This window comes from Pongo abelii, chromosome 1 (genome assembly GCF_028885655.2).
Source record: "Pongo abelii isolate AG06213 chromosome 1, NHGRI_mPonAbe1-v2.0_pri, whole genome shotgun sequence".
Classification (NCBI taxonomy): Eukaryota; Metazoa; Chordata; class Mammalia; order Primates; family Hominidae; genus Pongo; species Pongo abelii.
This window is the reverse complement of record NC_071985.2, coordinates 176,774,712-176,799,370: the sequence shown is the minus strand read 5'-3', so window position 1 is coordinate 176,799,370 and position 24,659 is coordinate 176,774,712.

Below are 24,659 nucleotides of genomic sequence, written 5' to 3'. Positions count from 1 at the left end.
TGAAATATTATGCAGCCATAAAAAAGAATAAAATCATGTCTTTTGTAGCAATGTGAATGGAGCTGGAGGCCATTATTCTAAGCATATTAATGAAGAAACAGAAAACTAAATACCACATGTTCTCACTTACAAGTAGGAGCTAAACATTGGGTATACACGGACACAAATATGAGAACAATAACTATCGGAGATTCCGAAAAGGGGGAGAAGAGGAGGGCAAGGGTTGAAAAACTACCTATCAGGTACCATGTTTACTACTAACCTCAGCATCACACAATATGCCCATGTACAAACCTGCATATGTACCCCATGAATCTAGAAAAAATATATATATAATTGAGTAACATGTTCCAGCTTTGCTCACCTTTTTTATAAAATATGAGTCTATTCTAGGTCCTTTGCATTTCTATAGGTACTTTAAAATTAGCTTGTCAATCTTGATAAAAAGCCTGCTAGGGTGATTGATTGTGCTAAATCCATAGATTAATCTGGGAAAAAATATATATCTTAACAATATTGAGTTTTCCGTTCCACAAACTTGACGTCTCTATTTATTTAGGTCTTCTTTAATTTTTCTCAGTAATATATTTTTTATTGTCCAGGTCTTATGCATATTTTGCTAAATTTCTCCATAAGTATTTCATCTTTTCTTAATGCAGTTGTGAATGGATTTCCTTTTTAATAATCTGTTTCCAGCAATTCATTGCTAGTATATAGAAATACATACCTTTTTTATATTGATCTTTTATTCTTGATACATTTACCTTTTAGTTCTGTAAATTCTTTATGATTTTCTACATAGACAATCATATACTGTATGAATAAAGACACTTTACTTTTTACTATACAATATGTATGCCTCTTATTTCTTTTCTTTTCCTTGTGTTATTGCACTGTATAGGAACTCCAATCTGAGGCTGAATAGAAGTGGTAAGACTGGGTATTCACTGTTCATTCCCAATCTTGGTTGGCAAGCGTTGTCTTACACTTTTACATAGCTGTAAATTTTTCATATATTCCCTGTCTTAGTGAGTTCAAGCTGCTACAACAAAGTGCCGTAGACTGAGTGGCTTATAAAGAAAAGAAACTTAATTCTCTCGCTTCTGAAGGCTAAAAATCTGAGGTCAGAGTGCCAGCACAGTAGGTTCTGTGAAGGCTCTCTTTCAAGTTACAGACTGCTGACTTTCCATTGTATATGAATATGATAAAAAGAGATGGAGTTAGCGCTCCAGGCTCTTCTTATAAGGGCACTAATCATGAGGCCCCCCGCTGTCCTGATCTAATAATTTCCTAAAGGCCCCACCTCCAAATACCATTACACTGGGGATTAGATTTCAACGTATGAATTTGGGGCAGACACAAACATGTAGTCCATAATATGCCTCTTTTCTCCAGCAATAGTATTGGTTTTGGAGTCTTCTTCACGTTATATTAAATAGCCACTCCAGCTTGCTTATGCTTAGTATTTGCATGGTATATCTTCATCTATTCTTTAAATATCTGTGTCTTGATATTTAAGCGGATTTCTGTGAACAGCATATAGTTGTGTCTTGTTTTTTTATCCACTATGGCAATCCCTGCCTCTTAACTGTAGCATTTATACTATTTACATATATTGATACTGTTGGGTTTAAATCTACCATCTTGCTATTTGTTTTCTACTTTTCTTCTCTGTTTCTGTGTCTGTTTTTCCCTATTTTCCTGGTTTCCTTGAATAATTTGGGGATTTTTATCCTATTTTATAATCAATATTAGCTTCTTAGCTAAACTTCTTTAACTTTCAATATTTTAACTAGGGTTTCCAATATATTTCTTGAACATAGTGTAGTCTACATACAAGTAATATACCACCTAGTATATGACGTCAAGACCATTTAAACCTTTAGTTTCATCCCCAACCCTTCCCTTTATGGTACTATTGTCATGCATGTTGTTTTTCATATTCAATTTCCCTATTTTTAAAATAAGAAAAAATGTATGTAATATATATCTATATATTTACTATTTCTGGTATCCTTCATTTCACTGTATAGATCTAAGTTACCCACCACTTGATACCTTTTTCCCTGAAGAACTTCCTTTGACTTTTTTAGTGCAGGTTTACTGCTTAATAAATTCTCTCAGCTTTTGATTTTTGAAAACTTTTAAAATTTTACCTTGATTTTTGAAAGATATTTTCAGGGAGGGGCACAGTAGGTCAAGCTTTTAATCCCAGCACTTTGGGGAGGCCGAGACAAGCAGATCACTTGTGGTCAGGAGTTCGAGACCAACCTGGCTAACCTGGTGAAACCCTGTCCCTACTAAATACAAAAATTAGCTGGGCATGGTGGCATACGCCTGCAATACCAGCCACTCAGGAGGCTGAAGCAGGAGAATCACTTGAACCCAGGAGAGAGAGAGGTTACAGTGAGCCGAGACTGTGCCACAGCACTCCAGCCTGGGTGACAGAGTGAGACTCTTTCAAAAAAAAAAAAAAGAAATATATTTTCACTTTCAACATCGAATTCTAGGTTTACTACTTTTTCTCTTTTAACACTTAAAAAATGTTGTTTAACACTTAAAAATACATAGCACTATATTTTGGTGTCGAAAAGAAGTATGCTGCCGTTCTTTGTTCCTATATACATAGAATCTTTTCATGTCAGTGCTTTTAAGATTTTTTTAATCTCTGGTTTTGAGCAATTTGATTATTATATACCTTGGTGTGATTGTGTGTGTGAGTATGTGTGTGTGTGTGTGTGTGTGTGCTCACGTGCTAGGGTTCCTTGATCTTCTTGAATTTGAACATTTAGAGTTTTCATCAAATTTGGAAAATGTTGACCATTATTCTTCACGTTTTTTGTCCCTCCCCCTCCCCCCACCTTTTATTTTCCAGTACTACAATTACACATTTATTAGCCTACTTAATAATACTCCACAATTTATTAACACTCTGGTTTTTGTTCCTCAGAGAATTTTTCTCTCTGTGCTTCAACTTAGATTCTGTTGCTATGTCTTCAAGTTCGCTTCAAGTTGACATCTTTTTTGTCTAATATTTAATCTGCTATTAATCTTGTTCACTGAAATTTACATTTTAGATATTGGGATTTTTTTTTTCTAACTTTTAGAAATTTCATTTGGGTCTTATTTTATATCTTCTCTTTCTCTGCTTAACTCCATGTTTGCCTTTTAATACCTGTACGTTGATATAACAGCTTTTTTTTTTTTGGAGACCAAGTCTCATTTTGTCACCCAGGCTGGAGTGCAGTGGCACGATCTTGGCTCACTGAAACTCTGCCTCCCAGGTTCAAGCGATTCTCATGCCTCAGCCTCCCAAGTAACTGGGAACACAGGTGCCCACCACCACACCCAGCTAATTTTTTATATTTTCAGTAGAAATGGGAGTTTCGCCATGTTGGCCAAGCTGGTCTTGAACTCCTGACCTCAGGTGATCCGCCGGCCTCAGACTCCCAAAGCGCTGGGATTACAGGCATGAGCCACCGTGCCTGGCCCTTATAATAGCTATTTAATGTCCTTCTCTAATAGCTCATAATTGTCTCTGTTATTTCTGGGTCTGTTTCTACTAATGGATTAGTGTTCATTTGTTTGATTTTTTTTTCTACCAGCTGAAAGTCATATTTTCTTCTTTCTTGTTATGTCTTGTAAATATTTTACTAGATTCTAGACATTTTGACTATTATGTCAATGAGGTTCTGGAGTTTTCTGTTTTCCTTGAAAGAGTGTTGTGCTTTATTTTGACAAGTAGTTAAATTATTTGTGGATCAGTTTGATTCCTTAGAGACCTGTTTGTAAGATTTTCTGGTGCAGTTCCAGAACAGGCTTTATTGCTGAGGTTGTTCAGCCTATGACTATGGTATGATTTCTCTGGGGTTTTCACTGAATGTCCCAGATGATCACCAAGGCTTTTGCAATTTGACTGGTGGAAGTTTGAATGTTCCTCTGCCTTCTGGGACCTCTGGGAATTGTTCTGATTACAACTCCTGGTCATTCTTTGCCTGGCTTTGTGCCACCTCACTCTATACAAATGTGACTTTTTTTACTCAGCAAAGACTTAAGGGGACCCTATGCAGATTTCTGGGGATCTTTCTTTACCTAGATCCATTCTTTCTATAGCTCTGCCACAGAAACTTTGAATATCTCAATTTCCTCATCTCTTATATGGTCCTCAAGTGGGGTCTCCAGGCTCCTTTCAGGTTCTCTCTAAGTTCACAGTTTAGAAGTTACCTGCAGGCAGAAAGCTGGAGCCGCTTTAGGGCTCACCTTATTTGTTTACTTGTTTTTAAGGATCATAGCCCTGCACTACCTATTGTCCAATGTTGGAAATCAGTTCCTTCACATAATTGATCCTGTTGTTTATTGTTTATGAGCAGGTTAAGTTCATGTCTTGTTACCTGATCAGGGCTGAAAGTGAAAACATTCTGTCTACCCTGGTCTTTTACTCTCTGGCCCTCTTGCTCACATATTCCCCTCCCTCGCTTTCCTCACTCAAATCAGGTCCCTGATTCTGCAAACCACTTATAAGTTTCCTTCTTACCCAAATTTCTAGTATCATCAACGTAAGATGACCTTTGCTTAGGGCTATTTTTCTCCTTTGAGGAATATTAGGGCTATTTTTCTCCTTTGAGGAATATTCTATGTGATTTATTTTTACTTTCTCACTTCCAATTCATGCTTTGATCTAATACAATTTGAATTTCACTAACACTACTCCATGATCACTGCTGACCCTGTGGACAGAAACCAATAACCTCCTCACTTTCAAATCCAGTGGAAGCATTTCTGCTCCATTTTATTTTGGTTTATCTGCAACATTTGATGTTTCTGACTCCTTCCTCCTTCTCAAAATCCTCATTCCCTTGGACATAACATTGTGGTTAAGAGTACAGACTTTTAATCAGAGACATTGTTCCAATCCAAGTTTGCCACTTATACAGATATAAGACCTTGGACTAATTACTTTCTTGTTTCTTATTTTCCTCATATGTTAAGAGAACATAATAATATCTATGTCTTAGTATTGTCAAAAGATTAAGTGAAATATATTTATAATGTGCTTAGCCAAGTGTCTAGCACATAGAAGATGCTTCATCAATGATAGCGATGATGATTACCTTTCTTCTAATTTCCAAGACATTCTTCCATCCTGGCTGTCTCTCTGGCCATTGGGTGAGTCCCTTTTAAAGGTTCCTTGTCCTCTGGTTACCATTTAAAATGTATTATGCCTGAGGGTTTAATCCTCCTTTATTTTGTTTTTCGTCTGTTTGTTTTTACATTTTAGATTGTTACTTTAAAAAATAAAGTAGTAACAAGTATTAAGTAGAAGCAAAATAACATTTGTGAAATACACGTAGGATATAAAGGAAACATGTACAACTTACACCCCTGTTCCTACCACCCTTTTGAAGAAATAGAATATTACACTCATCTTTGAAACCTCCTGTGTACTGTTGGGATCCTATCCCTAACCCTTTCCCAACAGAGACAACCGCTACCCTGATTTTTGTGCTTATCAGTTCCTCACTTATAAGTTTTACCACATGTGTTTAGTTTTGCAAGCTTTCGAACTTTATATAAAAAGAATCATCCTGGATATTCTCTTCTGAAACTTTATTTTTCCACTTAACATTATGTTCATAAGGTTCATACATGCTGTTTCTGCAGCTCTGCCTTACAATTTTTTGTTACTGGATTATTCCATTGTATGAATACTCCACATTTCTTTAGCTTTTCTATTGTTGATGAATATTTGGGTTGTTTCTAATTTTTTTTTTGTTGCTATAAATGTCTCTTCCATATCTTCTCTGAAATTTTCTAGGCTATATATCTAAAACTGGTATTGCTGGGTGAGAGCGTTTGCACATCTTTAATAGTTAATTGAAAATTGTGTTTCAAAATAGTTGTATCAATTTGTACTTCATCATCATTGCATAAATATTCCAATTATTGACATCCTTACCAATACATGACACTGTCATACTTTTCTTATTGATTTTTTACTCTATCCATTCTCCCTTAGCTCCGTCTACCGCTTCTGAGCTGATGACCACCAAATGTTTATCTCAAGCTTATATCTTTCACCTGAGCTCCACATCCACACATTCAACTGCTTATTTGATATATGCTCCTGTTTGTCTTCAGGCAGAGCAAATGTAACATGTCCCAAACTGACTATATCTTTTTCAGTGGATTGTACCATCTTTACCCCATCATCAAAATGAGGAATCAAGACATCATCCTGGACTGGCTTGGGCAATGAAACCTGTGTTAATAGGATAGATGTCACTATCAAGCAGAAGTTGTAAGACTCAGTGTGTGCTTCACCATGGCCTATACCCCCACCCACAATGAATAGGGCTTTACATCTGGTAGAGCCTCTGTCAGCCTCAACTCCTGAGTGAGAACAACATGGAGCAGAACCCTGCTTGCACATAAGCAACATGTAGCATAAAGAAAATAAAATGTTTGCTGCTTCAGGTCACTGGAAATCTGAAGTTATTTGTAACTACAACATAACATAGACTATTCTAACAAATATACCCTTATTTCCATCTTCACGGCTGCTGAACACATACAAGCAGCAGGGCGAAAGAATTTTCCAGTTCCCTTGGAGTCCACTGCTACTAGATTTGATTTTTTTTTTTTTTTTTTTTTGCAATTTCCTGAATATACTCTTGTGTTGGCATACAAATAATAGCCTTTGAATGCCCAACTTCAGAGTGTGCTGAGTTCTTTCCAAGTGGCATTAGTTGAGGTTTTGGCACTTTCTTTCAGAACACAGCTATCCTCTATCTGCATAAAAGTCAGCTGTTATCTTCTTTCCAAAGCCATCAAATCCCAAAATAGCATGAGTCGGAGGTAGGTTAATATCTTCCTGGCAAAGTCTAGTGTCAGGTTTCAAGGGCACCATTTAACATTCAGCTGACTGGGGGACATAACCCAGACTGTGTCTATAATTCTCAAAGACCTACAGAATTTTGCTTTTAAGGAACTAATCGAATTGAAGCCATATTATGACATTAACCAAGTAAAAGGAAATGAACATTGAGCACCTTCAAGTGCCAAGCATTTTGTGTATACTGTCTTGTTTAATCTTCAAAACCATCCTGTGTGTTAGATATTATTAGTCTAGCTGATAAGTCATTCCAAGAAAATAGATTCAAAGTGAGTGAGTGACTGGCCAAGGTCAGAGTAAAGATTCTGGATATAAAGATATAAAGGTCAGAACATAGGGTTTCTTACAAGGTGTTCTTTTGAATTCAGCATGGACTCTTAATTGTGTCACTTCATTTAGTGTAAGATTTAAAAATAACACAAATGCAGCCAGATGAGTTGCCTGAGCCTTGACTCACCCATCTAACAAACATTGCCTTTTACTTAGTCTGTGTGGATAGCAGTGCTAGAGAGAAAACACAGAAAAAGAAAAGATAGAATAAATTAGAGGAACAAATCCCTGCCCTCAGGGGCTCACGATATACAGTGGTATACAAAGTTACACAGGCAGGCTAATTACAATGTGATGTGATAAATGCATCCATCCATTCATTTCCCAAACATGTACCAAGGGCTGAGGATTTGGAGACAGAATCACAGCATCTGCCTTCAAGGAGCACAGAGCTCCATGTCACAGGTGGAACAAGGGAAGTCTATTGAGTGGAAACATGAAGGAAAGCATGGCTGCTTCTCTCAGAGGAGTCAGCAAAAACTTCACACCTGGGATAATTCTGGAGATGGGTTTTGAAAGATTAGTTGATGACAACCAGAAAGAGAGCATTTCAGGACACTAGAGTGGCATAAGCAAAGGCCCGGAGGACAGGGTTGTGAATTCTGTCCTGGAGAGCAGGAAAAGCTTCCCAGAGGAAACTCCGGTCCACTGAGACTTGGAGGATGACTAGGAACAGATCTAGCTGACAAGGTGCAGAAAGGCACCATGAAAGCAGACAGAACAGCAGATGCCAAAGCATGCAGTCTTCTTCAGGGAAAGTGCAAGCAGTTAAACATGTCTGTGGGGCAAGGTTCACATGGGGAAGTGGTAGAAAAGGAAACAGGAGAGCAATGGCCAGAGGTGCACTACGAAGAACGTTGAATGGTTTGTAAGGAAAACTGATACACCTTGTGAACTCCAAATATCTGAAACAGGTCTCAGTCAATTTAGAAAATTTATTTTGCCATTGTTAAGGACGAGCCCGTGACACAGCCTCAGGAGGTCCTGACAACATGTGCTCAAGGTAGTCGGGGTATAGCTTGCTTTCATACATTTTAGGAAGGCATAATACATCAATCAATACATGTAAGATTTACGTTGGTTCAATCCGGAAGTGGGGGGACAACTCGAGATAGCAATGATTACTTTAAATGATTGTCTTAGTCAGCTTGGGCTGCTATAACAAATACCATAGACTTCAAACCACGGAAATTTAATTCACACAGTTCTGAGCCTGGAAGTTTGAGAGGGAGTGCCTACCTGGTTGGGTTCTGGTGCAGGACTTCTTCTTGCTTTATAGACAGCCACCCTCTCACTGTGTCCTCACATGGTGAGGAGTCAGAGACAAAGACAGAGAGAGTGAGTGCAAGTTCTGTGGCATCTTTTCTTACAAGGACACCAATCCTATCACAGGGGATCCACCCTCTTGGCCTCATCCTACACACCTCCCATGGGCTCCACCTCCAAATACCATCTTATTAGGGATTATGGATTCAATATAAATTACGGGGAGACACAAATATTTAGTGAATAGAAATTATCATTTAAAAAAGGCATTGTAAGAAGGAAACAACATGGCCACATTTGCAGTTTTAAAAAATCACCCTGGCAAATGTGTGGGATATCATGAGCAAAGCCCCCTCTTCCACACTGGCAGTCACTATTCATGCTGGCAGATTTGATCCAGCTTCTCCTTTGTTCTTCCTCAGCACCTCTGCTTCCCTCTCTCATCACACTTAGAACATGTTTGGTGATTATTTGCTTGTATGCTGGTGTCTCACAAGAGTGAGTTTCCTGAGGACAGAGATTGTATTGATCTCTGTGTCCTCAGAATTGTCTGGCAGAGAGTGTGTATTAAAAAATATTTAAATGAATGTGAATCTATTACACGACCACACATCATAGCACTTCACTTGGGAGAGAGTTTCTCTTTTCATATTCCACATTCAAGTGCCTTATCACTGAAGCCTGACCTGGTCCCAGGCGTATGATGTCATGTTTCAAAAGTTCCTCCTTGGACCCTGGGTGGTATGCATGGTGTCCATGTCCCCCTCACTTCCCAGAACTATTCACATCCAGTTTCCAGTTTCTTTGCACTTGCCTTGAAACTGACGACAAATGAAATTTGCAAGCCCATCTAGGAAATGACCTCAGCACCCAAGTCATTTCCTGGGGCCGTTAATATTCTTAAATGTATGGAGAAGTTGAGGTGTTTTTTTATAAATTCCCAGGACCACTGGTAAACCATTTTCACCCGTATAAATGGATAGAAGATGATGTCACAGCACAGGAGAAGGTCTTGTTGCTTTAGCCCTCCCTTCTTGTTTAATGACTGCCTCAAATTTCTCTGACTTTGGCTCCCTCCTGGAGGCTGACATGCCAGATCACTGGGGCTTGTCTGAGACCTTCTGCCACTTGAGACAATGCACGTTCAGAGAGCTCATGGAAGAAGAGATTGATTTTTCAACACCATAGCATTAGGCTGCACATCCTCTGACACATCCCAGATGGATCCCTTAGCCATTCATTAGTTCGAGCAATATTTATAGAGTTCTTACAGTGGACAAGCCTGTGCTGGATTCTGCACACAGAGGTGAGAGAGGAGGCAGAGTATTTCACTGGTTCCAAGTTAAAACAACCATGACTAAGACCTGCTTTACTCATATCAAAGAATTTTCAGGGTAGGTAAAGAATATGTATAACCACGTGGCTATGATACAATTAATATTGAGGGTAGCAAGAGCTTTAAGAAAAACAAAATATATAAACACACACACTTTATATTTACCATATATAAGCATATATTGTATATACATATCTCATGTATAGTTATATAGGTATTTATAACTATGTATGCCTATTCTATATATTTCCTATATATTATATATAAATGTATATCTTATTTATTTACTATAGTGCTTCCTATAAGCCAGATCCTATTTTGAATGTTTTTACAAATTAATTCATTTTTAAATTCTCACAATATTGCCATGAAATAGGTACTATCATCTCCATTTTATACATAAGAAACTTGAAGCTTAGATATTTTAAGTAATGTACTCATGATCAATTAAGCTGCTGAGTAAAGATTTGAATCAGGTAGAATATCTCCCATGGCTATGTTATTAATCTCTGTGCTATAAACTGCACAGGGGATTATGAGGGGAGGCTGCACTTGTGTGCAGGCATTAAGGCGTGGGCAGAAATAGCTTGAACAGATCCTTTGAGTTGGGGCCTTTGCAGACTATTCTCAATGACTGGCAAGTAAAATAGCATGGTTTGATCATGATGTAGTTTAGATGTGTGTCCCTGCCCAAATCACATATTGAAATGTAATCCCCAGTGTTGGGGGTGGGGCCTGGTGAGACGTAGATTTCTTATGAGTGGCAGAGCACCATCCTCTTTGATACTGTCTTCACAATAATGAGGGAGTTCACGTGAGATCTGGTCATTTAGAAGTGTGTGGCACCTCCCCTGTCGCTCTCTCCTCCTGCTCCAACCATGTGATATGCCTGCTGCCACTTTGCCTTCTGCCACAAGTCAAGTCTCCCTGAGGCCTCCCCAGAAGCAGATGCTACCATGCTTCCTGTACAGCCTATACAGTCATGAGCCAATTAAACCTCTTTTCTTATAAATTACTCAGGCTCAGGTATTTTTAATTTATTTATTTATTTATTTATTTTTGAGACAGAGTCTCACTCTGTCACCCAGGCTGGAGTGCAGTGGCACAATCTCGGCTCATTGCAACCTCCACCTCCCGAGTTCAAGCGATTCTCCCGCCTCAGCCTCCCGAGTAGCTGGGACTACAGGCACGTGCCACCACACCCAGCTAATTTTTTGTATTTTTAGTAGAGACGGGGTTTCACCATGTTAGCCAGGATGGTCTTGATCTCCTGACCTCGTGATCCACTCGCCTCAGCCTCCCAAAGTGCTGGGATTACATGTGTGAGCCACTGCGCCTGGCCAGGCTCAGGTATTTCTTTATAGCAATGCGAGAATGACCTAATACTGGACATAAGAAGATGATGCCTGTCTTCAGCTCTGTGAAGGGGACATATGGAAGAGGGGTCACATTCTCAAAGCCATCATGAAGGCCAGTGGGTAGACAGTGCAGGCACATTAGAGGCTGGCTCACTGGTTGTCTATCAGTGAGGCCTGCACAGGAGTGGAATCATCTGCCTCTTTTTCACCCAGCTTGGCTCTTTAAATGGTCTAGCCTGCATGTTTATCTTGGTGGTTAAGGACATGTCTCTGGGATTCCATTAGGTTAACTTGTTTAACTCAAATCGTACTAGAACTTGAGTACCATCCTCCTGTGCCTGAAGAGACCAGCAGTGCCCACAGCTGACAATAAAGACACTAAGTACCTGTTTCAGTTGTCTACTTCTGTGAAATAAACTACCCAAAATGTGATGGTGTAAAACAGCAACCATCTTATTGTGCTCATAGACCCTAGGTCAGGAATTGGGAAAGGGCATAGCAGGTACAGTTTGTCTCTGTTCCAGTGTCTCAGGCCTCAGCTAGGAGATTCAGGCTGGGGTAACTTGATAGTAGGAGCAGGAATCCTATGAAGGCTGCTTTACTCACACATCTGGAGTTGATGCTACCTGTTGGTGAGAACCTCAGCTAGGGCTGTCAATTAGAACACCTACGAAAAGCCACTCCATGTGGCTGCCTGTGCTTCCTCACAGCATGGCAGCTGGGTCCCAAGAGTTACCATCCCAACAGATGCAGATGGAAGCTGTATTGCCTTTTATGACCTGGTCTCTAAAGTCCCATAGAATTACTTCTACTATGGTCACAAGATTCAAGAGAAGGAAAGATTCAAGAGAAGGAAACTAGATTCAAGAGATGGAAACTAGACCTCCACAAATGAAATTGCCAAGAGAAGGAAACTAGACTCCCACAAATGAAATTGCCAAGGCCATTTTGTAGAAAGGAAATGTGGGATAGGAGATATTACTATGGACATACTTGGAAAATACAGTCTCCCACATTCAGAATTCATAACAGTTGAGGCCAGCAAGCTCCACTGCAAAGGAGCTTGCTAAGAAATGCCAGAGGCCAGGTGTGGTGGCTCACACCTGTAATCCCAGCACTCTGGGAGGCCAAGACAGGTGGATCACCTGAGGTCAGGAGTTCAATACCAGCCTGGCCAACATGGTAAAACCCCATTATCTACTAAAAATATGAAAAATTAGCTGGGTGTGGTGGTATGCACCTGTAATCCCAGCTACTTGGGAGGCTAAGGCAGGAGAATTGCTTGAACTCAGGAGGCAGAGGTTGCAGTGAACCTAGATCATGCCACTGCATTCCAGCCTGGGTGACAGAGCGAGACTCCATTTCAGAAAAAAAAAAAAAAAAATTATGATACACAGAATACTGTGCATGATTGCATGATTTTTTCAAAAATCTAGAAACGGAAAATACTACTTCTTAAATTACCTCTCTGGAGAATTTCAGGTGGGTGGTTCAATGTATTTTACTATGAATTCCCTCATATGGAATTCTTTTATCTTAATAAGCATAGCTAAAAATATATAATGAGAATTTACACAATATAACATATTTTTTATTTTATTTATATACTTATTGTCATAATTGTTTTACATTTAATATATTTATATAATGTACAAATGATTTCAATATTTATAATATTAATTTATGTTTACATTTATAAAAATAAATTGTATATGAATATCCATATTTATAACAGGTATATAAAATATAAATATGTAATAAAATATAATAAAAGTAGCTAAAAATGTTTCCTCATTCCTTTAAGTATTTGGTTTTTCTTAAAGACTTCACTTTTTTTTTTTTTTTTTTGAGACAGAGTCTCACTCTGTCACCCAGGCTGGAGTGCAGTGGCACGATCTCAGCTCACTGCAACCTCTGCCTCCTGCGTTCAAGCAATTCTCCTGCCTCAGCCTCCCATGTAGCTGGGATTACAGGCACGCATCATCGTGCCCGGCCAAGAGTTCATTTTTAATGAAAAATACTGTAATTTATATCACAGTGATACAGAAGTCTATATTAAAGAAATTATAAATAGCAAAAACACGAAAAATGGGTCACTTGAATTAAATAAAACCCATCAGTTTGAAAAACGTCAAACACAAAATAAAAAGTCAAAGAGCTACAATATAAATTTATCTTCATGCACTTCGTTCACATGTTTCTTATTCTCTGAAGAGAGGATTCAACAAATATGGAGCCTCCCTGAAGTAGAGGTCAACATACATGTACTCTTTTATCCAAGATTCTTATAAATGATAATCTCAAAGAAGAGGGGGCTCTTCCATGAAATATACTCCCTGAGTCTTGTCTTTCCATCTGGCCTCCACCTCCCTAATACACACACACACACACACACACACACAGAGGCACACACATGCACACACACACAAGCACACATATGCATTGTCCACTAATGACGGAGCAGCACTCATTAGTCACCTGCAGGTGCACTGACTTAGGCACATCAGGTTTTACCCAGCATTTTTCACAGGAGTAAAATTATATTCACCCACACACCAGAAAGGAGGTCTGCTAGGAATCTTTTAAAAACCGGGTGCTTAATTTATATGAGACGGTGTCTAGACATTTATTTTCTGGAAATATTTAACTTGGATAAGACACGTGGCCCCCAAGATGAATGCAGGATTGAAATATTTCACTTGAAAATCTGTGCAAGGAAACGTCTGGTTGAGTGCAATGAGGTTAAACACAAAAATATTTTCCTAGGATGGAAAGGTCATCCTGTTTGCTATGTGCTAAAAGGACATGGCATCGGAATACTTCTTGTTTCCTAAGCAATAATTACTTTTGCTATACCTATATTTCTGTAATTATATATTCATTTACATAAGTCTATATGTGAATACACAACTTAGTTATTGGGGGAGAAATACTAGAGATAGAAATTCCAGATATTATATACAATGGGGGCTTTATTTGACTTTGAATTTGAAATTTTTGCTTTAATATCCTAGGCTATAAGGGAACAAGCAAATTTTTCTGTAAAGGACCAAGTAACAAATACTCTGGGTTTTGCAGGCACTAGAGTGTGTCACAACTACTCAGCTCTACCATTGTTCTATAGAAGCTGCCAAAGATAATACATAAAGATAATACATACACAAGTGGGTATGGCTATGTCTCAATAAACTTTGTTCACAAAAACAGGCATTTGCCACCCCCTGTCTTAGATCAGCAGCCTTAGAATCATTTTAACTGTGACTCATAAGAAATATATTTTATACCATCACCCAGAATAGACATCTATATGTGTCTGTCTGTGCACTCACAAAACAATACCTACCTTTATAATGAGCATGGGTGCGGTTATTTTCTACTCTATCCAATTTGATTATAAATCATTTTTTAAATGCTGACAGCCACCATCTCAACTGATTTCAAGACCCACTAATGGGTCATAACCCCCAGTGTGCAGAAGACTGTACTGGGCCAACTCTATGCTTGTGTTTAAAGTGAATAGCGTGCAAATAGCTAGAGGCAGACAAAGAATCACTGTCCCTCTGTTAATGAATGGGAATGCTTGCCCTCAGTCTGAAGCTTCTGTGCCTGCTTGGGTTTTCACATCTCTGGAATCTGATAAAGTTGTGACCCAATAACTAGAGAGAGCATGCATTGCTGAGAATAATGAGTATAAAAGGTCTGGGTAAAAGCCAGAGGACAGGAAGCTGGATGCTTATCTTTTTTAATGGGGAATAGGGAAACAATCTTTTCTCTTCCGAATGAGTCTGGTAGAGCTAGCAGAAACCTTTCTCTAAATGGAACCAAAGTGGGCAAGAAAACAAAGAGTAAAAACCTTTCTGATGCAAGGGATTGAGCCCCAGAGTTAGAATCAGATGTTGTAGTTCCAGTCCTGCTGTGGTCACTATCTAGTTGATAGCCTTGGCAGGTCACTCCTCTCTCTGGGCCTCAATTTCCTATCCTTCTGGGTGAATTTAGGCAAGGTTCTTTACTTCTCTGAGCCTCAGATTCCTCAAATGTGAAGTAGGGTGATAACGTTACCTACTTCAGAGGATTGTAGTGGGGATTATGGAAACAAGTTAATGAATGATGTTCATAAAGCATTTGACACATGCCTAAAACAAAGTTAACATTTGGTATATAATACCTGCACAAGGATATATAAATACTTGATATATAATACTGGCTACTGTTTCCCCCATCTTTTTATTTTGAAAACTTTCGAACAGAAAAGTTGAAAGGATAATCCAAGTAACTCCTATTTTTCCTAAACTTAGATTTACTTAACTGTTAGTATTTTGCCATGTTTTCACATATTCCCCCATCACACACAGTCTTTCCCTCCCTCATTAATCAATCTATCTATATCTATTTACATACATATGTTTTTGTGAACCATTTAAGAATAACTTGCCAACATCAAGACATTGCGTTCCTAAATAATTCAACATGAATCTCTCATCTCTTACAATGATATTCTTCCTCATGATATCATTATCAGACCCAAGAAATTTAATTTCATAAATTATTTAATATACATTCCATATTCAAAGTTCCCCAGTAATGTTCAGAATCCAAACAAGTATCACACACTGCATTTGGCTGCCAGATCTCCTTAGTTTGATCTAACACAGAACATTTCTCCTGCCTTTTTACTTTCTTTCTTTCATGATATTGACAGTTTTAAAGATTCTAAGACAGTTGTCTTGTTATTTTTGGACTAGGACAAAAAAATGAGTAAATATATTGACTTTAATTGGAAACCATGATTCTCACTGTAAAAGATGGGAGATGTAAATATCAGTGAGGAAGGTGAGCAAGAACATGGTATTGTATTGTTTCAGGCTTTGTATTAATCAGGATTCTTAATTAGAAACAGAAGCAATAGGATTTGTATACACGCGCACACACACACACAAATATGCAGAGAGAGATTTATTCAAGGAATTGGTGTACAGGATTATGGAGGCTTCCAAGTCCAAAATATGTAGGGTTGGCCAACAAGATAGAGATCCAGAGAAGAGCCAATGTCGCAGTTTAAGGCTGAAGGCCATCTGCTGAAGAGTTCGCTCTTGCTTGGGGGACATGAGTCTTTTGTTTTATTCAGGCCTTCGACTGATTGGATGAGGCCCATTCACATTAAGGTGGGTAATCCGCTTCACTTAAAGTCTACAGATTTAAATGTTAATCTCATCCAAAAACATCCTCACAGAAACCTCCAGAATAACATTTAACCAAATATTTGGGCACTGTGATCCATCCAAGCTGACATATAAAACTAACTATCAGAGACTCCAATAGATGAAGATAGAGATAGAAATACATACACATACATTTATTTATTTTAGCTCTGTAATGAAAGGGCCCAGAAGCAACGATACCCCAGCAGCAGAAAGCACATATTATGTCTAAATCTTGATTTCTAAATACCATTCTCCACTAAAAAGAACCACTGCTTCTTAAGAGAAATAGCTGATTCTGGCTCCGGGGCAAAGAAAACATAAGGTAAGTAGAGAATCTCTTGTTGTCAGAAAACAAAGAGGTACTCAAAGATTGATGGCGAAATATCAAAAGAACATAGGAATTGGTTTGAAGGAATTCCCACTGGTCAAATCAATTGGGAAATCGAAAAGAATGGTGATAATAATTCACAGTCCGCTTAAGAATAAGAAAGAAAGAAGAACCCATAAGATCATGATAATAAATATAAAATTAAAAGTAGGAAAGAAGGAAGTTGTTCTTTGAAATAGTTACTACTAGGAAAAGGAGGAATATTGGGTTCAACTCTATGGTCTTCAAGTTTTTTCTTTTTAAGTGAAAGCAAGTTTATTAAGAAAGTAAAAGAATAAAAGAATGGCTACTCCCTAGGCAGAGCAGCCTATGATCTTAAAGTTTTAATGTCATAGAACTCCAAAAGGAGCAAAAATAGGCCTGTCTTAAATACTCACAAATAAGAGCAATTTTACTTCCTCCATAGTACTAAGTTCTTTTTAAATACTTTGGCCTTTTCTCCTTTTTCTAATCAAGATTCTTCATTTGAGTTAAACAACCCAACTGTATAGGGTGGGCAAATTTAAAATCATATTAAAAGATTCAAGGGCTTTAGTTGATAGGAATAGTAATATATGATTTGGCTGCTCCCAAAGTTGATGAGACCTCAGACTACACTCATAGAAGGAAGGACTCCAGAGAAAAGGAGGTGATCTTTCTGCTTGTCTCTGGGTTTGGTAGATTTTATTGGAATGCTGAGACCAATTCTTGGACAGAGATAAACCAAATTCTCACCCATAGGAAACTGTCCCAATTTGGGCTGGGGAAAGAAGGAAAGAGGGTAAAAGAACGAGTTATTGAGAAATGGCTGAAACAAATTGGAATGATGCTGCTGCTGGTGGTAATAACTATTCTTTATGGAGTGAAATGCCAAGAGTGCCAGTCCCACTAAGTCCCTTTGTACACATTATGTTATTCGTTCTCCCAGTGACACTCTAAGAGAGGCAATAGTGACCCAAGCTCAGAGAGTTAGGTGGGGTGTGTAAGGCCACATAGATACTAAATAGCAAAGCTGTGATCTGACCAAGATCTGTCCAAATCCAGTGCCCATGCTCCTGTCCCTAGCATACACTTGCCTTTGACTTAAATATGGGGTTAGGTAACCAGGAGCAGATTCCAGCTCTATCCCTATAGGACATTGGATTTATTACTCTCCTTCTCCAAATCTTGGGTTCCTCAGACTTTTCTCAGAACTTCGGCACCTTTGCCCTCCTGATTGTCTTCCACTTTTCCCTGATCCCACTCCCCCCTCACCATAGCTGCAGACCCTTTCTCATGAAAATCAATTCATCTCTACTCCACCTGACCAGCATTCCCAATCAGCAAAACAAAAGCAGGTGTCAGGAGAGACACTCACTGAAACTCAAGAGTTTAACATCTTCTCTTTCATTGCTGCTTCCAAGGCCTTAATAAGGACCAAATTAGATAAGGTTTGGGGAAGAAGCTCTGGGTTAACGAGGTGTTTGTATGTGTATATCCCGTACACACAGAAAAGATCCCCCACACACAGAAAAGTTCAAAGACAAGTATAACAAACGCACTGAATGCACCACCTGGATCTAACAATGTTAATATTTTGCCATGTTTGCTTCAGATTTTTTTAAATTAAAACATTTAGTTGAAGATCCATAGAAGTTCCCTCGACAAGCTTTCCCTACCTCTACCGTAGAAGTAATTATTACCATCTAGAAGCATATATTCTTCCTTACCAGATCTTTATGGTACATAAAGAGTTAATTTTAAACTTGTGGCATTGTTTTGCATTTTTTTTAAATATTAAGTTCCAGGGTACATGTGCGTGATGTGCAGATTACATAGGTAAACATGCGCCATAGTGGTTTGCTGTACCTACAAACCATCATCTAGGTATTGAGCCCGGCATGCCTTAACTATTTTTCCTGAGGCTCCCCCACCTCCCTGCCCTCCCCCAACAGGCTCCAGTGTGTGTTGTTCCCCTCCCTGTGTCCATGTACTCTCATTGTTCAGCTCCCACTTATAAGTGAAAACATGTTTTGCATGGTTTTTTTTGTTTTGTTTTTTTGAGACAGAGTCTCGCTCTGTCGCCCAGGCTGGAGTGCAGTGGCGCGATCTTGGCTCACTGCAACCTCCGCCTCCTGGGTTCCAGCAATTCTCCTGCCTCAGTCTCCTGAGTAGCTGGGGCTACAGGCATGTGCCACTATGCTGGATAATTTTTTTTTTTTTTTTTTTTTGTATTTTTAGTGAGACTGGGTTTCACCGTGTTAGCCAGGATGGTCTCAATCTCCTGACCTCATGATCCACCCACCTCAGCTTCCCAAAGTGCTGGGATTACAGACATTGAGCCACTGCTCATGGCCTGCATGGTTTTATTTTATTTATTTATTTATTTATTTTTTTGAGACAGAGTTTCACTCTTGTCGCCCAGGCTGGAGTGCAATGGTGCGATCTTGGCTCACTGCAACCTCCGCCTCCCAGGTTCAAGTGATTCTCCTGCCTCAGCCTCCTGAGTAGCTGGGATTACAAGGATACACCACCATGCCCAGCTAATTTTTTTGTATTTTGGTAGAGACAGGTTTCTCCACGTTGGTCAGGCTGGTCTCGAACTTCTGACCTCAGGTGATCCGCCTGCCTTGGCCTCCCAAAGTGCTGGGATTACAGTCGTGAGCCACCACGCCCGGCCAGCCTGCATGTTTTTAAATACACATAAATGATATCTTGTCTGTGCCTTTCTGCAACTTGGTCTTTTTTATTCAATAATGTTTTAGTGATTTATCATATTGCTAAATGTAGGTCTAATTTATTCTTTTAGTTGCTATTTTATGTTGGTTTATTTTTGCTATTTTATGTTCTATCTTAAAAAAGATCCATTTGTTTATCCATTCCTCTATTGATGTACTTTTAGATTATTTCCAATATTGCACTATCATATACAATGCTAACACTGAACATTATTGCACATCTCCTTTGGCATATATGCAAAAATTTCTTTAAGCTATTACCTTATAGAGGAAGCCCTGGTTGTGTATTCATATTGACTGCTGCTATGTATTGCCAGTTGCTCCCCAAACTGTTTTACCAATTTATAGTCCCACCAGCATGGTATGATAGTTCTCATGTCTCCTTATCCTCCTCAACATTGGGTATCTCAGTATGTTATTTTTGCCTATCCGACAATGGGAAATAGTGTCTTACTGTTCTCATTTGAATTTCCCCAACAGCTCATAATGTCAAACATCTTTTTATATGATTATTGGCCATTCCAATTGCCTGTTCATAATCTGTAGATTTTTCCATTGTTTGTCTTTTTCTTATTGACTTGTATGAATTATTTATATATCCTGGATAATAATCTTTTCAAACTTGAATGTATTGTAAATATTGGGAAAAGCTTTGTAAACTTCAAAGCAGCACCAAAAAAAATGGTTTTTATTAGTGTTCATTTTACTCTTACATATGTCTTATCACCTAAACCAGAGCCCCCAGAGGACAGAGAATGTGGCTTCCTTATGTTTATTTATCCAGAGTGAGCGTTAATAGGAAGCAGCCTGGAATTATGGGGGAAAATTATGGCTTTAAAAATAGAAATGGAGTTAATACTGCCTCTGCCACTGAGTAGCTATGTAAGCTTGTTCAAACCACTTAATCTCTCTATTTCCTTTGTTCTAAAATGGGAAGAATATCTCACAAGGTTGTGAAGAACAGCATAAGATAATGTATGTGAAAGTGCTTGGTGTGGGGGCATAGCATATACCAGATTCTCAATAGACATTAGAATAAAAATATTGATAAATATTTGTTGGTGGTTAACTTAATTCTTCAATAACTGCATAATAATAGCTTATTGACCATTTCTTATTTCTAGATACTATTCTACACAAACAGCTCCCTCTATTATATTTTTATCTTTCTTTTTTTTTTTCTGTTTTGAGATGGAGTTTTGCTCTTGTTGCCCAGGCTGGAGTGCAGTGGCATGATCTTGGCTCACTGCAACCTCCGTCCCCTGGGTTCAAGTGATTCTCCTGCCTCAGCCTCCTGAGTAGCTGGGATTACAGGTGCCCACGAACACACCCGGCTAATTTGCATTTCTAGTAGAGATGGGATTTCACCATGTTGGTCAGGCTGGTCTTGAACTCTAGACCTCAGGTGATCCACCCGCCTCAGCCTCCCAAAGTGCTGGGATTACAGGCGTGAGCCACCATGCCCGGCCATCTTTTTTTTTCACAAATAAAGAATCTGAGACTAAGAAAGATTAAGTAATTTAGACAGTTATACAGCTTGTAAATGGTGGCTTTAAGCTACAAAGACTGATTTATCTTATTCTTGTCACAAAAATGTATTCATCCATCCAACAATACTTACTGAATGTCGACTATGTTCCAGGTACTACACTACGCACTCGGCTGCATTGGTGAACAAGATGAACAGACTTCCTACCCTCAAAGAGCTTATATTTTAGTAAAGGACAAAAACAGCAACCAAATAGGCAAATAAATTGTGATATATTATGAACAAATGCACAACTAAGATAGAATATGGCAAAGAGCTTGGAGATTCTTTCAGGGAAGTGATCAAGAAAGCGTTTGCCAAGGAATGACACTGAAGCCAAAATAAAACAGATGAGAAATAGCAAGCTGACCATTTGAAGAACATTTCAAGCAGAAGCAACAATATGCAAGTTCAGTTCCAGTCCATAATATGAACTAGATAGAAACTATTTCAATATTCCATATCTCCCACTTGCGAGTCCTGCTCACTCTTTTTAGCCATGGCGAGGAAGAAAATACTATGAGCCCCAAGCAGCTGGTAAAACCATCATTCTACTCTGAGCCCGGATCACCCCCAGCTGGGCAGCGGCCATCTGGACATCCTCCAGCTGCAGCCACTCTCCTCCTACCAACTTCCCTTCCACGGCACTGTTCCATCTCCCAGGCCCAAGCCTGTGAACTTGGCCAGATAGGTTTGGCTTTGTTTCTCAGGTAAAAACTTTTCACCCCAGCATTCCCCACACCGTCAATAATGGTGCACATTTGCAGATTGGTCTGTACGTGCATAAGCTGAGACCCTAGAGGATTGATTCAAGTCTGGAAGGGTGCCAGGTTTTCATTAAACCCCTTATAAACCAGCACTGCAGTTCTACAGGGCCACATCTGCCGAGGAAGCCATCTGTGATTCGTATCTTCCTGCTCCAACAAAACGCCAGCAGTGTGAAAAACTCTCCCCTCTGCTCTGCAGTGAACTGGAAAAGTAACATTAGTAATCACTTTTGCAGGCTCCATAATGACATAATGGGCATTGGCTTAAGTCTTAAACCATAGCCAATAGCCCCTGCCAACAATCTGGGTGGATCCAAGCTGTCCTAAAAATATAGGTCATCACTCATGCCCTTCTCGACCTAAGAGAATAAAGATAAAGAATTTGCACTTTGAGATACAGGGAGAAAAAGTAATGTTTAATGAGTGTCTGCCAAGCATCAAGCACTTTGCAATGATGACAACCTTAAAAAGCAGGCATGATTGTACTCATTTTACAGACGAGGGGCCTAAGGTCAGAGATATTAGATGGCTTACCCAAAGCCACACAGATCAGTGGCATGGCAGAAGGTCGAACTCATGCCTCACGATCCCCAAAGCCTGTGAGCTTTCCACCCCAGAAGGAGAACCTTGAGGATGGCATGCAAACTAAGTGTTTGGATTTTTCTACAAAAGCAATTCAAGACTGTATTAAAAATTAAACACAGGACAGATAGAACATCTTTCACCTGTAGTAGCCTGGATCTGGGTAAAACCACTAAGTAATAGAACTGCACATGGGTTATTTAAATCCATAATGCTCACTTTGAGTTAGATGAACAGAAAGGAGCTTGCCTTCTCTGCTTAAGTCTTGCTTCCTCCTCCCCCAACCCCAGCCCATCCTGTCAAAAAAAAAAAAAAAAAGAAAGAAAAAGAAAAAGAAAAGAAAAGATACTGCCTGCTCCTAATGTCTGAGCCCACATCCAAAAATAGAACCATCCAGCCGGTGTTCATTTCATTAAGAGCACCTTCCAATAGGGTGCTTGCTTGCATTTTCTGCTAAAGACCTTTGGTGGTCCCAAGCAGTCTTAAAGCGAAAAGTCCTTTTTCTTCTGAAGATGCAGGATCTCTCTGGGGCTATCCAGGACGAAAGGATTGACTCCTTAAAGAAAGAGGAAACAACTGCTCCCCTCAAGAGACTACAGACTCAGAAGCAGGGAGAAGAAGAAGAAAAAAAAAAAAAAAAAAAAGCCTGGGCTTTAGGACCAAGCAGGCTGCGGTTTGAATCTTGGCTTTCCTACCAAATCATTGTATGAACTCAGACAAATATTTGCCTTTCTGAGCATCCTTATGTGGAAGAATGAATCTAATGATACCTACCATACGGGGTTACTGGGAAGAACTGAGAAGACAATACATCAAGACACAGGCACACGGTGGATTTCAATAAAAGTTAATTTGCTTTCCTTACCTTTTACATTTATCTTCTATTTGGCTAAAGCTTCAAAGAAAGATTCAAAAAATGTTGAAAGAGTTGATAGTTTTCTTTTGGAAGGATAGTTTTTGATATTTCAGATTCTGTTGGATTGTCTAAAAGATTAACTCTCAGCAGCTTTTCCTCTTTCCTCATATAAACACCTAGAAATAATTTCCTGATCCATGTCCCATTGAAGCGAAAGAGCAACAGGACAAAGAGAATCAAATCATGTTTAAATCACTTAGTGGAACCCCTCTTTCATAGATTGCCAGGTTAGCCAAAGTTTTATTTTAAAAAAAACAAAAAAACAAAAAAAACACATTGGGGGAAGTTGGGAAAGAAAAAGCACTGACAATGAAGGAACCCTGCTGCTCTGGGAGAATTTTAGACTTGACAAAGATTTATACAATTTAATCATCATGTTCATATTCATATGGTAACCTTTACTGAAAGAACCCAGTTGGAATTCTGGCTGTATCACTTGAGCAAATTGCTCAATGTCTCTGAACTTCAGTTTCCTCAGCTCTGAAGTGGAGACTAGAGATGATAATCACTACCTTGCAGGATGATTAGGGGATTACTAATTACATCCATACAGCTACTAGGCTCCGTGCCTAGTAGAGAGCAGGTGCTTAATAAATGGCTGTTTTATTACTTACAAAACACTCTTTTGATATCCACAACAACCGTGTAAGGTAAGAATCACTGATCCCATTTTTTTTAGATGAGGAAATGGAGATTCAGAAAAATAAAACATGACATTCAAGACCCCCCAGCCCTGGCTTGCACTGAGAGGACCTGCAGAAGCCTGTTTTCCTTCCAGTGTGCACATTGCTGCCACGTCTGTTCCTGCAGATGCAGAGAGGGGAAGATTTTAAGCACCTTTCATCTCCATCTGAGTTGCTTCCTCTCCTCTGACTCGTTCCTGCCTTGGCAGTCCTGGCTGCCGTCTTCTCTATGCTGCCAACATCCCCTGACCTGACTCTTGCTGCCAACTGAGGCTTTCACCCAGCCAAAAAGGCATTTGGGAAACCACATCCCCTTACCTCCCCACTGCGTGCCTTTGAAGTGAGCGTGTCATTTGACCCGTACCTACTCAGGCTACAAATTCCAGACTCCTTTCCTACCTGGAGCCCTGGGTCCCCCATGGTTCAGGGCAGACATTAGGCGAGTCTACTTTATTTTTCACAGTGCTTTATTTCAACCCAACCTGAATTTACTAAGTACCTACTCTGTGCCAGACACTAATCTTAGTTCTGGAAAGAGAGAAATGGGTAAAACATAGGCTCTGCTTTCAAAGAATCCATGGAATATGACAGAATCTTAATTTGGTTCAGTTTAAATAATTGCTAAGCACCTACCATATGCCAGACCTTGTGCTAGACACTAGAGAATACTAAGATAAATAAGATGTCAGTCCTCTGGGAAGAGCTTACCATTGAAT